Source organism: Argiope bruennichi, chromosome 9, assembly GCF_947563725.1.
Source record: "Argiope bruennichi chromosome 9, qqArgBrue1.1, whole genome shotgun sequence".
NCBI lineage: Eukaryota > Metazoa > Arthropoda > Arachnida > Araneae > Araneidae > Argiope > Argiope bruennichi.
This window is the reverse complement of record NC_079159.1, coordinates 7,820,318-7,835,997: the sequence shown is the minus strand read 5'-3', so window position 1 is coordinate 7,835,997 and position 15,680 is coordinate 7,820,318.

Sequence of the window (15,680 nt, the reverse complement as noted above, 5' to 3'; positions counted from 1 at the left end):
TCTATCGGTCTATACTTTCAGAATCATGAAAATGCGATCATTCAATCTTAACACGATGATTTAAATATATCAAATTTGGTATAGGATTTAGTGACTACTCTATTTGATATACAGTCTTCACACCAAATTTGCAGATTTCTGTCAAATTGTGAGTAAAATCTGTTCAGTGAAAGTCCGTCTGTCCTGTTGTTCGAGTATAAATGAGCACGATAATTACAAAACAAAGAGAGCAAGATACATAAAATTCGATACAGAGATTTAACGTCTATAGTGTAGACATCTGTCAAAGTTTGAGCCAAATCCAACAATGGATTGACTGTCAATCGGTCTATACTTTCAGAATCATGAAAATGCGATCATTCAATCTTAACACGATGATTTAAATATATCAAATTTGGTGTAGGATTTAATGACTACTTTATTTGATATACGGTCTTCACACCATATTTGCAGGTTTCTGTCAAATTGTGAGTAAAATCTGTTCAGAGAAAGTTCCATTGTTCGAATGCAAGTTAACGTGACAATCACAAAATGAACTAGATATATGAAATTCGGTAAACAGATTTAATATATATAGTGTAGACACCTGCCAAATTTTGAGCCAAATCAAACTAAGGGTTTATTGTCTGTCGGTCTGTACTTTCAAAAGTATGTCAACGCGATCATTCAAAAAGGTAATATGTAAAATTTAGTATGAGATTTTGTGACTATAAGTGCAGTTTTTCTGTCAAATTTTGGTTTCAATCAATTGAGGAAAAACATATCTAAAACACAAATTCGATTTTTGGATACTGTTAACGCATACCAAGGATTAATCTAAAAATAACTTTCCAAGGACAGATTCAGTAAAAATGTAAAATTCACGCCAAAAGTTAATATTTCGTTACTACTGTACTCCAATGCCATGCATGGAGTGAGAAACTTATTAGAGAGTATTGTAAAGAATTTGACAGGAAAACTGCCAGAAGATAGATGGCAGCAACGTATTGATGTAGATAAAAAATGTGATGACATCACGTACGTTTGTCAGACGAAGTACGAAGTAGTACGTTTGGCAGACGAAGACGGTAGTACGTTTGGCAGATGAATATTTTTTCAGCGGAAGTCAGCGTGGTGTTGTGCTATGTGATGTTGTGTTGTGTTGAAAGTAAAAAGCATTGATGCCTTGTGATGGTGTTCTATCTTGTGGATTAACCCGCGACTTGAAAAAAATTCTGCAGAAAATCGGTTTTTCAGCGTAGAAACTCAAGTTCCCAAGTAGCTGCGTCTAAGGTCATTTGCCACCTGACCCCAGTCATTCTAGGAATTTCAACCCTCTCGTTTCTTGGAAAATGGAACACCTGCTGTCAGAAACAGCTGCGTGAACCTCGAAAGCCCGATGCGCGCGTTCGCATAGCTATTTTTGTAAGCAGTGGAAACGGTCGCAATAATATCTCGATACTTGAGTTATAAAGAGGAATGCGAAAGATTGCAAAAATTATTATTCCACTAATAATTCAACAGATGAAGAATCTCTTAATGAAGAAGATGAAGAAATTGTTGATGAAGAATTAATTAGTGATCATCAATCGAATTCAGAAGAGGAGCTAGATTCAGACAGTGAAGTGTACGTTTGTGAATCCACAGATGATTACGTTGGGAAAGACGGTAAAACGATATGGCATAAAAAGGAGCCAAGGAAAAATGTGAGAACTCCTGTTCACAATATCATTTCAAAACTGCCTGGAAATATTGGCGAAACAAAAAATGTATCCTCGCCAATAAATTCTTGGACATTTCTGATTGATGAAAGTATGATATCAATTATTGTCGAGTGCACGAATATTTATATTCGATCAATTGCATGTAAATTTGGAAGAGAAAGAGACGCTTATCCTACAAAAATTTCTGAAATAAAGGCATTTATAGGACTTCTCTATTTTGGTGGACTGCACAAATCTTCCCATGTAAATGTAAAGAACCTCTGGGCTACTGATGGAACAGGAATTGACATATTCCACTGTACTATGTCATATAAACGTTTTTTATTTCTGATGAGGTGTGTCAGATTTGATGATATAAGAGATCGTTCTTCTAGAAGAGAAGTGTATAAACTTGCTCCCATCAGAAATATTTTTGAAATGTTCGTCGCAAATTGTCAAAAAGTTCAAACTCTTGGAGAATATGTGACAATCGACGAAAAATTAGAAACGTTCAGAGGAAGGTGTTCATTTCGACAGTACATGGCAAATAAACCAGCCAAGTATGGAATAAAAAGTTTTGCCTTGGTAGATGCGAGAACATGTTATACATGGAACCTAGAGATTTATGCAGGAACTCAACCAGCAGGACCATATAACATTGAAAATGACCCAGACAAAATTGTAAAGAGATTACTAGAACCTATTTTCAATTCAGGACGCAACTTAACTGTTGACAATTAGTACACAAGTTATGATTTAGCAAAAGACCTCTTGAAGAAAAAAGTTACACTTGTGGGAACAGTCCGAAAAAATAAAAGAGAGCTTCCAAAGGAATTCATTTCTGGAAAAAAACGAGAACAATATTCAACATTATTTGGATTCCAAAAAAATTTGACACTGGTTTCTTACTTACCGAAAAAAAACAAATGTGTTGTTCTTTTATCCTCAATGCATAATGGTGGTGCAATTGACGCTTCTACAGGAGAAGCAAAGAAACCAGAGATTATAACATTTTATATCCTTACAAAGGGCGCAGTTGATGTAGTGGATGAAATGTCAGCTACATATTCTACTGCCAGGATAAGTAAAAGATGGCCTATGGTCATATTTTTCAGTATGCTGAATATTGCTACTGTAAATTCTAGTATCATATTACTGTCATCAAATACGCCACCCGTTCAGTATAAGAAAAGAAGTTTATTCATAAAAGATCTTTCTTTAGAATTATTGAAGGACCACCTTCAAGAAAGAAGTATGCAGGCTACTCTTCCCCGTCAATTGCGTGACCAATTGAATTGTAACCGCAGTGAAAATTGTGATACTCCCCCGCAAAAAAAAGCAAAAAATTTATAGAAAAAGATGCCATGTATGTCCCAGTACAAAGGACAAAAAATCCCAAATGCGTGTAAAAAAAATGTATGCTGGGAACATAGCAGCGTTGTTTGCTTCAAATGTCTCTAAAATGTAAGTTTTATTTTAATTTACTAATGTAGAAATAATTTTTATTAATAAATACTAGTAATAATTTATGTCTCATGTATGTTTTGTAATTTTCAGTTTTAAAGAGTAAAGAACCTTTAAACTATTTTAAATATTTTGTACTTAAACTAGTTGTAATTGTGTAATTTGAAAGTGGCATTTATCTGAAAAACATTATTTTGTATTTTCAGTAGTATGCTTTTGTGAAACTTAGATTTTCGGTAACGTAAATGTAATTTTATTTGCGTTTTTCTCACGAAAAACGTTTTCGGACCTGCGAAGCCCGATGCGTATCTTCGAGTCACAACAGAGGCGCGCGTCTTCGCGGGTTAAGAGAATGGTCGTGGAAATGGATTTACAAATATTGCAATGTATGAATTTCCTATTGTTTATATGTTTGAGAATGTTTTTATGTTATGTGTTTTATGTTGTGTGTTTTATCTGACTGTGATGTTATAAATAATCAAATTTAATAGACAAATTTGGCTTATTCACGCGGCAGTATTTTCATGCCATCACAGCGTGCAGGAAAGTTTTGGGGAGACCAGTCCCGTTGGTTTTCATTTCATTTTCAAAATTCGTCAGTCATTTTGGGGGCACCTGGTAAAAAAAATTAGAAATTATTATTTCATTTATTATGCTCAGCTCATAACTTTTTCATTTTAATTGACTGTGTTTAAGTATTAGAAGTGTGAAGAGAATAAATTAATGGATAATATTGTATTGCATCTCAAAACAGAAAACATGTAAAAGTCATATCAATGATTTATCTCTTACAAAATATTTCAGAAAAACCTGATAACTGTTATTTTTTACAAATCATCATTTTTTTATTCGTCGGTAATTGAAAACTTTTACGTACGAGGAAACGTAAACGAAATCATTCCATTTTTAATATCTTTGTTTTGACTTTTTATTTTTGCTTAGGTTTTTTTTTCAATCTTTACGATATCGAAGCTTATTTTTTAAGCAAGTTTCTATATGGACCTTCAATACGACATTTTATGTATCTAATAAATTAAATTTAACCTCATTCAAAAAAATACTTCTTTCCCAGTCACTTAAAATTCAAAAATTAGTTTAAGAAGTATTTTAACCATTTCGGAACCTAGCTTTTTATTTGTGATTTTCACTAGATTGCAGTTCATTTCGGTAAATATATTAAATATTTTCAGTATTATAAGAATAGCATTTTTGATAGAATTTATTTATTTATTGAAGGAGTATTACAAATATATGAGTTTCAAATAATTATTTATAAGTTTTTACTATATTATATTTTTTAAATAGTCTCCAACATGAAGGAAAGGTTTCCTGTTACACATTTCATAGAAGTATACTTTTGTTTTTCTTCTCTAGACAACTGACGTTTCGAATATGCAAAGCAATCTTTATGTTTTCCTTGACCATCAAGTTGCAAGATATGTACATTTACCATCAAAACTTTCTTCATTGTCTATTGTTGATGGTGTTCCATATCTCTCAGTTGAACCCTCATGCAGATTCCCAATTAGTGACATAGTCCATAAACTAAGCTCAGGCAAATAAATGTTTAAAAGCAAAACAAGCGTGAATTATTCTTAAAGCCCATTTATTAAACAAAAGAAAAAGTTTGGGGGGACAGCTACTGCTAATTATGGGTCGTCATTTGGCGTTGTAATTCGAGGGAGGGGCATCATATACTGTAATGTCTGATGACATTTCCATCATCTTGGAAAAATTGCCAAATAAGACACTTCGAATGAGTCCAAGTTCCTTCCTTCTGAGTATGCCCTCATGCCAGATAGCCGATAATACTAAAACACACGTAAAAAGAATCACCCAAATGTGTCTTCTGTTTCATAACTTTTGAGCTATGGTGCTGAGCGGCTTACAGAACGCTTGTGAACAATTTCACTTCTTTACCATCATATATACCCCTATCTTATACTCTCGTTATTGTGACGCACTATCATTTGGTGGAATCCTGTAATTTGTATATTATTTTGAAGATGTGTGTGATAATTCTACAGATGAAATTTGTATGAGTATGCCCTCATACCAGATAGCCGATAATACTAAGACACACGTAAAAAGAATCACCCAAATGTGTCTTCTGTTTCATAACTTTTGAGCTATGGTGCTGAGCGGCTTACAGAACGCTTGTGAACAATTTCACCTCTTTACCATCATATATACCCCTATCTTATACTCTCGTTATTGTGACGCACTATCATTTGGTGGAATCCTGTAATTTGTATATTATTTTGAAGATGTGTGTGATAATTCTACAGATGAAATTTGTATGAGTATGCCCTCATACCAGATAGCCGATAATACTAAGACACACGTAAAAAGAATCACCCAAATGTGTCTTCTGTTTCATAACTTTTGAGCTATGGTGCTGAGCGGCTTACAGAACGCTTGTGAACAATTTCACTTCTTTACCATCATATATACCCCTATCTTGTACTCTCGTTATTGTGACGCACTATCATTTGGTGGAATCCTGTAATTTGTATATTATTTTGAAGATGTGTGTGATATTTCTACAGATGAAATTTGTATGAGTATGCCCTCATACCAGATAGCCGATAATACTAAGACACACGTAAAAAGAATCACCCAAATGTGTCTTCTGTTTCATAACTTTTGAGCTATGGTGCTGAGCGGCTTACAGAACGCTTGTGAACAATTTCACTTCTTTACCATTATATATACCCCTATCTTATACTCTCGTTATTGTGACGCACTATCATTTGGTGGAATCCTGTAATTTGTATATTATTTTGAAGATGTGTGTGATAATTCTACAGATGAAATTTGTATGAGTATGCCCTCATACCAGATAGCCGATAATACTAAGACACACGTAAAAAGAATCACCCAAATGTGTCTTCTGTTTCATAACTTTTGAGCTATGGTGCTGAGCGGCTTACAGAACGCTTGTGAACAATTTCACTTCTTTACCATTATATATACCCCTATCTTATACTCTCGTTATTGTGACGCACTATCATTTGGTGGAATCCTGTAATTTGTATATTATTTTGAAGATGTGTGTGATAATTCTACAGATGAAATTTGTATGAGTATGCCCTCATACCAGATAGCCGATAATACTAAGACACACGTAAAAAGAATCACCCAAATGTGTCTTCTGTTTCATAACTTTTGAGCTATGGTGCTGAGCGGCTTACAGAACGCTTGTGAACAATTTCACTTCTTTACCATTATATATACCCCTATCTTGTACTCTCGTTATTGTGACGCACTATCATTTGGTGGAATCCTGTAATTTGTATATTATTTTGAAGATGTGTGTGATAATTCTACAGATGAAATTTGTATGAGTATGCCCTCATACCAGATAGCCGATAATACTAAGACACACGTAAAAAGAATCACCCAAATGTGTCTTCTGTTTCATAACTTTTGAGCTATGGTGCTGAGCGGCTTACAGAACGCTTGTGAACAATTTCACTTCTTTACCATCATATATACCCCTATCTTATACTCTCGTTATTGTGACGCACTATCATTTGGTGGAATCCTGTAATTTGTATATTATTTTGAAGATGTGTGTGATAATTCTACAGATGAAATTTGTATGAGTATGCCCTCATACCAGATAGCCGATAATACTAAGACACACGTAAAAAGAATCACCCAAATGTGTCTTCTGTTTCATAACTTTTGAGCTATGGTGCTGAGCGGCTTACAGAACGCTTGTGAACAATTTCACTTCTTTACCATCATATATACCCCTATCTTGTACTCTCGTTATTGTGACGCACTATCATTTGGTGGAATCCTGTAATTTGTATATTATTTTGAAGATGTGTGTGATAATTCTACAGATGAAATTTGTATGAGTATGCCCTCATACCAGATAGCCGATAATACTAAGACACACGTAAAAAGAATCACCCAAATGTGTCTTCTGTTTCATAACTTTTGAGCTATGGTGCTGAGCGGCTTACAGAACGCTTGTGAACAATTTCACTTCTTTACCATCATATATACCCCTATCTTGTACTCTCGTTATTGTGACGCACTATCATTTGGTGGAATCCTGTAATTTGTATATTATTTTGAAGATGTGTGTGATAATTCTGCAGATGAAATTTGTATGAGTATTTCCTCATACCAGATAGCCGATAATACTAAGACACACGTAAAAAGAATCACCCAAATGTGTCTTCTGTTTCATAACTTTTGAGCTATGGTGCTGAGCGGCTTACAGAACGCTTGTGAACAATTTCACTTCTTTACCATTATATATACCCCTATCTTGTACTCTCGTTATTGTGACGCACTATCATTTGGTGGAATCCTGTAATTTGTATATTATTTTGGAGATGTGTGTGATAATTCTACAGATGAAATTTTTACTTTAGATTCAATTTCCGTTATATAATTCTGAAATATCATTAATTAATTTTTGCATAAGTATATTTTCTGGATAAAGTTTGTCTAAAATTTTATAATGTCACAGCTAATCTCATTACTAGAATCAAAATCACTTTGAGAACTGCTCTTAAAACATTCACTGCCTCTTTCACTATCGAAATTTATAGAATATTCTTCATTCATTTTTGGGCTCAATATATTCAAAACTGAGTACAAAAGACAATGATACATCACTAGAGATTTCGGTTATTGATGCTTAACTGATAAGGAATGGTGCCAACATTTCATAGAGAGCGAGTTCCGTCTTTTTACTTCCCACGTGAACGTACGAAAGAAATGACAAAGCGCTGTTATCACCTGAGTGGTGAATTATTATAATTAAGGGTTAAATTATGAGTTGAACAGATATATGGCTTCACAGAGTTTACTTTTGTAACTTAAGTTGTCATATGTGAAGTCACAATATCACGTGAAATATATGCACTTAAAATAAATGGTTATTCCTCTGATTATAAAGTCAGCCCCTATTGAAACTATATGAACAATGAATGCTATCAGAAATCCTTTTCTTTTCCCAACTTTTTGCCTAACTGTGCAGAATGTGGGCTACATGTTCATGAATTTGAGAAGAAAAAAAAACTTTTTAACGGATCTAAAAACTACACTTTTTCTTAATCATCATGAAAAAGAATAAAGCTATCATTTAATTTTTAAAAAACTAATCGCCTTCCATTTAGCAGAGATTGTATACCCCGAATTTAATTCAAATATTGTATAGCTACAGAATTCTGAGAGAATTGCATTTATTAAATACGAAAGCAATTGAAAATAATGTTATCATTCATAGAAATAATAGGTACGGCCCCAGTTATTGAAATGATTTCCCTTTTATCAAATATTATTGGATTGCATCATCCAAGGTATGATTTTTTGTCCGATATTGATTATCGATATCTTTGCCATAGCGTATAAAGACGAATGGGAAAATAATAGCATCCTATTATCAATAAATTATTGAGAATAAGAATTTACATGATAAAACGTTTATAAATTATTTCAAAAGAAAAAGAAGATCAATAAATTGAAAATTTTCTGACTGTCATGCAACATTAATGTATTGTATTAAAAAATCTTAATAATAAATTATTTTAGTGATATGTGACTTGCGTGCTTTTGGTCATTTTTTTTAATAAATTGAAGGCAAAATTTTACTCAATTTTGAAAAATGTCTGTGGCGAAAAAAAAGTTGAGTCTGGCATAACAGCAGAAATCAATTGCATTTGAATGAAAGAACATAGAAATTTCTGTCCAACTTCAAATTCTATTACTCAAGAAAATTTTACAAGTCATTTTTCCCCTTGTTAACAGTCTGACTATGGAATCGAAATATTTTCCAAGAAGTGCAGAAAATCTTCCAATCTTAAAGAAATTCGGACTTTTGTTATATTTTCTAAAGATCTCTGGATTAAATATTACAGAATACAGAAGTGAGAGAGATTTAGATGTTAAAAAACTAACAGCAAAGAATGTTGTAAAAAAATTGCCCATCATTCTTTGTTTCATCATTCAAATTTCCTTGATTATCATGGCAATACATAAACTTTTCCAACCGTCATCTTACGCTATTTTGTATGCATCGTTTGTTGTGACGAATACTTGTTCCTTACTTTTATGGTACATAGTGTACAGAAGAAGAATCGCTATCGGACAGTTCTTATATCAAGGATTCAGAATTTTAATCTTTTTCAAGATAATTCCGAACATTCCAAAAAGAACCATCGACATTTGCTTAATGTTCTCAGTATTTATACCAATTATTTCAGCAATTATATCTGCCGCCTTTCTGCACGAAAGTGTAGACGAACACAAAGAGTTTTACAGTTTCTTTATTGATTTCAAAGATAATGCAGTAAATGCCTTTATCTTCCGGGCTATTCTTGCAGCTCTGTGCTATTCTTCTGTGTTTGGATTTCCAGCGTTCGTAGCAGTTGTCTGTGGGACTACTTATTATCACTACAGCGAAGTGCTTGCCGGATTCTATGAAAAAATCAGAGTTTATGGCAAAGGGAATATCTCACATGAATTAGCTTTGAAACTGATGGAATGTTACGACATTCTCAACAAAATGTCTCGAGATATCGAGAATACTCTATCTCCAATTGCTCTCATCCTTCTTTTCTGCCAGATTTTATCGATGTACATCGCACTTGCCAGCTTTGTTCTATTTAATTTCAACAGCGCTCCGATCAGCATCAAGTGGCAGTGGATCCCGGCAGTGACTTTGATCCCAGCATCCTTGATTGGAATCAACCTATGCGCGTCAAAAATCTCATCACAAATTGGTAGCATCCAGGCTAATCTGCAAAGTATTCGCAGTAATTTATTTCGAAGGTCCAAAGTGCATGAAAGAACAATAACCCTCTTGGGCATGATGATGGAAACAAAATTCTCTACCATGACGGCTGGAGGAATCTTGGAATTGAGGCGGGAACTTATTCTCTCTGTTTTTGGTTCCTCGTTTACTTACGGTTTGCTTATAATAAGCATCAAAAGCGAATAATTGGAAAAAAAAACTATGATTGATTTAATTCTGCGCTTCTGAACAATCTCATTTTACCATTTAGGATTACTTTTACAAAGTATCTCAATTAATTTATGCAACAATTTGTGATTTATTCCCACCTCCAGGTGGGGACAGAAAAGGTGTGGGAGTCAGCTACTCCCTTACTTTTGAAGGACGAGCCTCCTTAGGGAGGGGTTATACCGTGGCCGAAAATGGCTCTTAGGACTCGATCTTAGTTCCCGCCATTGCTGGCCATCTAGAGGGAGCGGCGGGTGCTAAGCACCCGGGCCCCGTGACTGTGGGTGGCCCCACCGTGATTAAGAATTAATATAGTGTTATATGTTTATTAGGTATACAGTTTATTAGGTATTATTATATAGGTATACATGTTTGTTTCCACGTGGCTGGCTGAGCTTCGAATGACGCCGTTATTGCGCAATAATTGCAGTGACACCTACAAAAGGGGGGGGGGGGAGTTGATTTATGAATAAAGAAATCCCCTTCAGACATGTTAGGACAGAGCGGCGCGACTTCTGGGCGCTAGCGGCGGCAGAAGTCGAGGTATACAGGCTGAGGCTAGGTTCAAATGGACTTGTGGATCATCAGCTATTTATTTTTTTCTAAATCTAATGCAATATTTTTTATGCGTGCATCCATGTATGTTTGTTTATATTAAGTTGCTCAAACAAAAAGTAAAACGAAGATAAATTAAACGATCAATCCTAGCAATGCACATTGCATTACTGCTTCACCGGCCATGACCGGAATGAAAAGAATTAAGGAAGATGTTTAAATGGAACAGTCGGCGGATTTGGAAATATATGTTGATAGCATATATTGTAGTCTTGTGCAAGTGTGAGTGCAAAATATTATTAATATAAGGTAAATAGATTTACAATTACTTACCTCACTTACTAGGTAACAGCTTATAACACAGCATATAGTAATTTGATCATTCATTCTATAAACTCCTTAATACTGTTAGATTTAATCATGTCCACGGCAAGGAAATATCCCTCTGGGTGTTAAGAACGAAGATTAGCAGAAAAGGGAAAAAAGAAGAAAAACTAAACTTCAAGAAGTCACAAGTAGATCTGTTTTCTTGGCTACGAAGTAATTCTAGCAATTAAATTGTTTCAATTTCAGAAATTACAATTCAGACTTCAACTGGGGAAGAAAGTTCCGAGCAAAGTACATAGTCTAGCAATAAAAACGCTGAAACGGTGAAATTTGTTGAAGAACTGCGTGTTTATACAAATATGACCGAATCAGAAAATAATGACAGAAATGGCAATAACAAATACGATCAACAGAGTATAAATGATCTTAGTTTATGGCCAAGTATTATAACTGATAAATTTAGAATGTTTTGTGTTAAAGCAGACCTATACAACACAAGGAATTTTTTGCTAAAAATGCTGAAGGTAGATCATTTCCCACTGCATACTACTTTTAAAAAATGCCAAATGGTGAAACCCAACTTCGCAGATGGTTAATTTATTCAAAAACGCAAGACTCCGTGTTTTGTTTTTGTTGTATACTCTTTTAAAAAAGACCGAAGTAGGCGATTTATAGGTGGTTATAATAACTGAAGAAAGCTGTCAACTGTAATACAAGATCATGAGCGTTCTAGTTGTCATTTTAATTCGTTTATTCCTTGGGAAGAATTACTAAATTGACTAAATTTAAGTTCAACTATTGGTAAAACAAATCAAGTTAAATGGTTCTATTTTTCTAATCTTCCACTTCGAGGAAATCTCGAAATAAAAGAATAGCCTAATAATGGAAATTTTTTATGTTTCATCGAATTATTAAGTAAATTCGACCCTGTGCTAAAGGATCAAATAAACAAAATAATAAATTCGAAAAATAGAGTTGTACATCATTTAGCACATAGTTCAAAAGAACAAATTATCTCTGCATTAGGAAATGGAGTCCTTAACAAAATGAAACATGATATAAAAGCAGCCATGTACTATAGTATTCAAAGGGATTGTACTTCTGATATTCCTCATGAGGAACAAACTTTAATCATTGATAGGTATGTAAAATTTGAAGATAAAAGGTTAACTATAAATGAGTCAATCATTTATAGGGTTTATTTAAGTAACTGATGTGACTGGAGAAGGACTAACAAAAACTCTTTTTAAAAGATTTACTGGACTTTAGAGGGTAAGCATATGACGACGGTAATAACATTGAAAGGGAAATATAAAGGAGTGCAATCTAGAATACTTTCTCTAAATCCGCATGCAATTCATGTTTCTTGCCTATCACATTCCTTTAATTTATTAATTTGTGATGCCGCTTCCAGCAGTATATATAGTAAAAAAAATTTCTTCGTATATTACAACGTTTATATTTCTTATTTTCTGCAATTAAGATTAGGTTAAAGCAGTGTATACACAGTTTGAACGAACTTGTAATACCTAACACTCTAGAAGAACTTATTGATGTTTAAATGATGTAAGTAACATTAATACAGTGGTATCCGAAGCTAAAAATTTATTAGGTGCAAAAAATGTCATCTATTTTATGTTTAATTCAATTGTTTGCAATATTTTCCAAATTTAACACTATCAATAAACTATTTCAAGCAGAAACAATTGTTCTTGACTCGGCTATCAATTTAGTCAATAAAATTGAAACTGAAATCCAAAATATAAGAACAAACTTTAACACATTTTTCGATGAAGCAAAAGTGATAGAACATAATTTGAACAATTTCCTGAAAAACGAATACGAAAAAGTAAACATTATGTTCCGAAGTTATATAAAAAAATAAACCAGTAGAGGAATTTAGATGTTATTTTTTAACACTGTAATTGATACTGTTATTGTACAAATAGAAGATGGGTTTAAAAGTGTACAAAATAGAATTTCTAATTTCAAATTAATCACTGATATAACAACTTAAGAAAAATATTAATAATAGAAATGTTCCAAGAACTTTATAAAATTTTATAACACAGATGTAGATGAAAACCTAACCAAGAAATTTGTTTGTTACGAGATTTGATTTTGAATGAAAGAGATGTAAATAACGCACAAGACATATTGCAATGCATACTAAATAATAATTATAATGAGTAATAAATGAATTAATTGTGTTAAAACTTTTCTTTACGTTGCCAGTTATTACAGCAAGTGCTGAGCGCTCTTTCAGTAAATTCAAATTAATAAAGAATTATCTTCGGTCAAGAATGTGCTCAGAACGCTTAAATGCACTTGCTGTTATTAAGCATCTAAAAAGAAATGACAAAAAATTATAATTTTTCTGAAGTAATTGATGTATTAGCAAAAAAAAGCACACATTAAATAAATATGCATTAATGATATATGTTCATATTTGTATTTTTTTTTTATTTATTTTTGCTTTACAAAAAATTAAGGCCCCAAATGACTTCTTGCACCCAGGCCCCTTTGAAGAGAAGACCGGCTCTGATCATAAAACCTTTAATTTACTTTGTCATAACTGGCTATAAATATATGGCGACGAATTCTGTTATGAATTTGTAAATTTTTGTCACTATACTTTTTCAAATTTAAATCATTAAAATTCCTCCATCATATTTATGATTGTCAACGCTGCCGATTTTCTGCATGTGTGAGTTCGACAACAATTCTTTATCAAAAACATATTTTAAATTCTTTTTTTATTTTTTTAGGATAAAAAATATATCATTCTTACGTGTGTCTAAAAAACATTGTAGCTGTTGCTACCGTAAATACATGTTCTGAATTTGATGCTTGTGATGAAATTTTGTTGCATTAAAACGCAAAATCAAAAATTAAGTGTGTAGTTTTGTCAAACTAAATAAAAAGTCCATTATTTGTTTATACTTGAGTAGCCTCTTAGCCGATGCAGTTCCAAAGAACTGCACCGTTGCCCAGGGAACACCACGTGGAGGTGGGCTACTTCTGTTCCCCGCCCACCCACCCTCCATCGCTGCATCCGAAGACAGTTCTGATCTGAAAACTGCATCGGGCAGCTGACGACAGTTTTGATGTTAAACTGCGTCCTTCTGCGACCGGTATCTCACTGGAATATCCAAGGCTAAACAAAACTGGTAGATCACAAAGGATTCTACAACTGGCACTCCGACAGGAGCCATCCGTGCAGGCAAACCCAGAGCAGAGCACAGCTTGTAGACCGTATAGGATTCTACAACAGGGATATCTAACTTCTGGGTTGCAGATGGAGCCAGTTTCGCTGGAAGTTCTAAAGCCTGGCAAATCCTAAATACTGTGTAGGAGCGAACCACTGGGACGGATTCTACTCTAGTCGCAGGTGGATCAGATGGTGTATCAACATCTTGATCCAAATCGGGATCGAAAAACAAATCTCCGATTGAGGGTAAGTGAGGGAACATGTAATATTTCAACAGTTCCAAGTTCGTCCAAAAGACGATCCATCCAACGATGGCCGTAGCCTCATTGAAATGTTCACAAAACGCACCAAGCATAGCTCAGCAAAAAAAAGTCACACAACGATCAGTTGCAAAAAGAGAAATGATTCTTAACAGAGCAACAGAAGATGGATTCATTGTTTCATCTATTATATTGTTTGTATTTTGTGCCTTTGTTTAACATTAAACAGTATTTCTGCTAACAACAATAATAAGGGTGATTGTTGAAACCTTCTGTATCCAATAACAACTGAAATTTAACCAATGATTGTTACTAAATTAACAATGGAATAAATCTAATAATCAAGCATAGAATACTAGAGGGGGGCGAAGAGTAAGAGAGGGGTTTAGTATTTCATTATATTATATGGGTTTTAATTTATATATTTTTTCGAATATTAACTAGATTTTTCATGAGGAATTTAAAACGAATAATATCGATCGAGATTGAAATTGATTAAAATTTGTAAAAAATGTGTTGAACAAAATTTGAGAACAAATTTTCTTTTTATTTAATTTATTAAAAAATAAGTTTCTGCCCTGTTCTGTATTTGAGGTAAATTGCCATCTCGTATTAGTGTAGTAATTAGTTAAACAAAGGAAGTGGAAGATAAAAGAAAAGTGAAAGAAAAAGAGAAGAAACGCGCAAAAATATGCTGAAAGATAAAAATTCACGCGAAACTAATGCAGAAAGATTTTTTTATTTTTATTTATTTATTTATTTTTGCTTTTGCTTTACAAAAATTTAGGGTCCGAAATGACAATTTTGGTTCAGGAATCCTAAAATTTCGCTTAATGTAACTATAAATAGTACAAAGTCAAATCTATGTTCTTGATAATCAAAAAGAAATGATGTCCGTCCTGTAGAAGGATCTGGGGTAGTTAAATTATCATTGATGCTACATCTCAGAGGCTGGTATTAAGTATCAATTAAATGGTTATCATCGATTGCGGTGCAACCACACCCGTAGGAGATAAGTCCAATCACAAAAGTGGAAATAACTTGATCACACAACGGTATTACGTCCATCAACGGAGAAAAACTAACCTTTAAACCAAAAAAAAAGTTTTCTCAAAAAAAGTTTTTGGCCTTTGATTCGTCCTTTTATTCTTAATATTCTTCTAGTAAAATCATCTACAAGACTCAACCAGAAC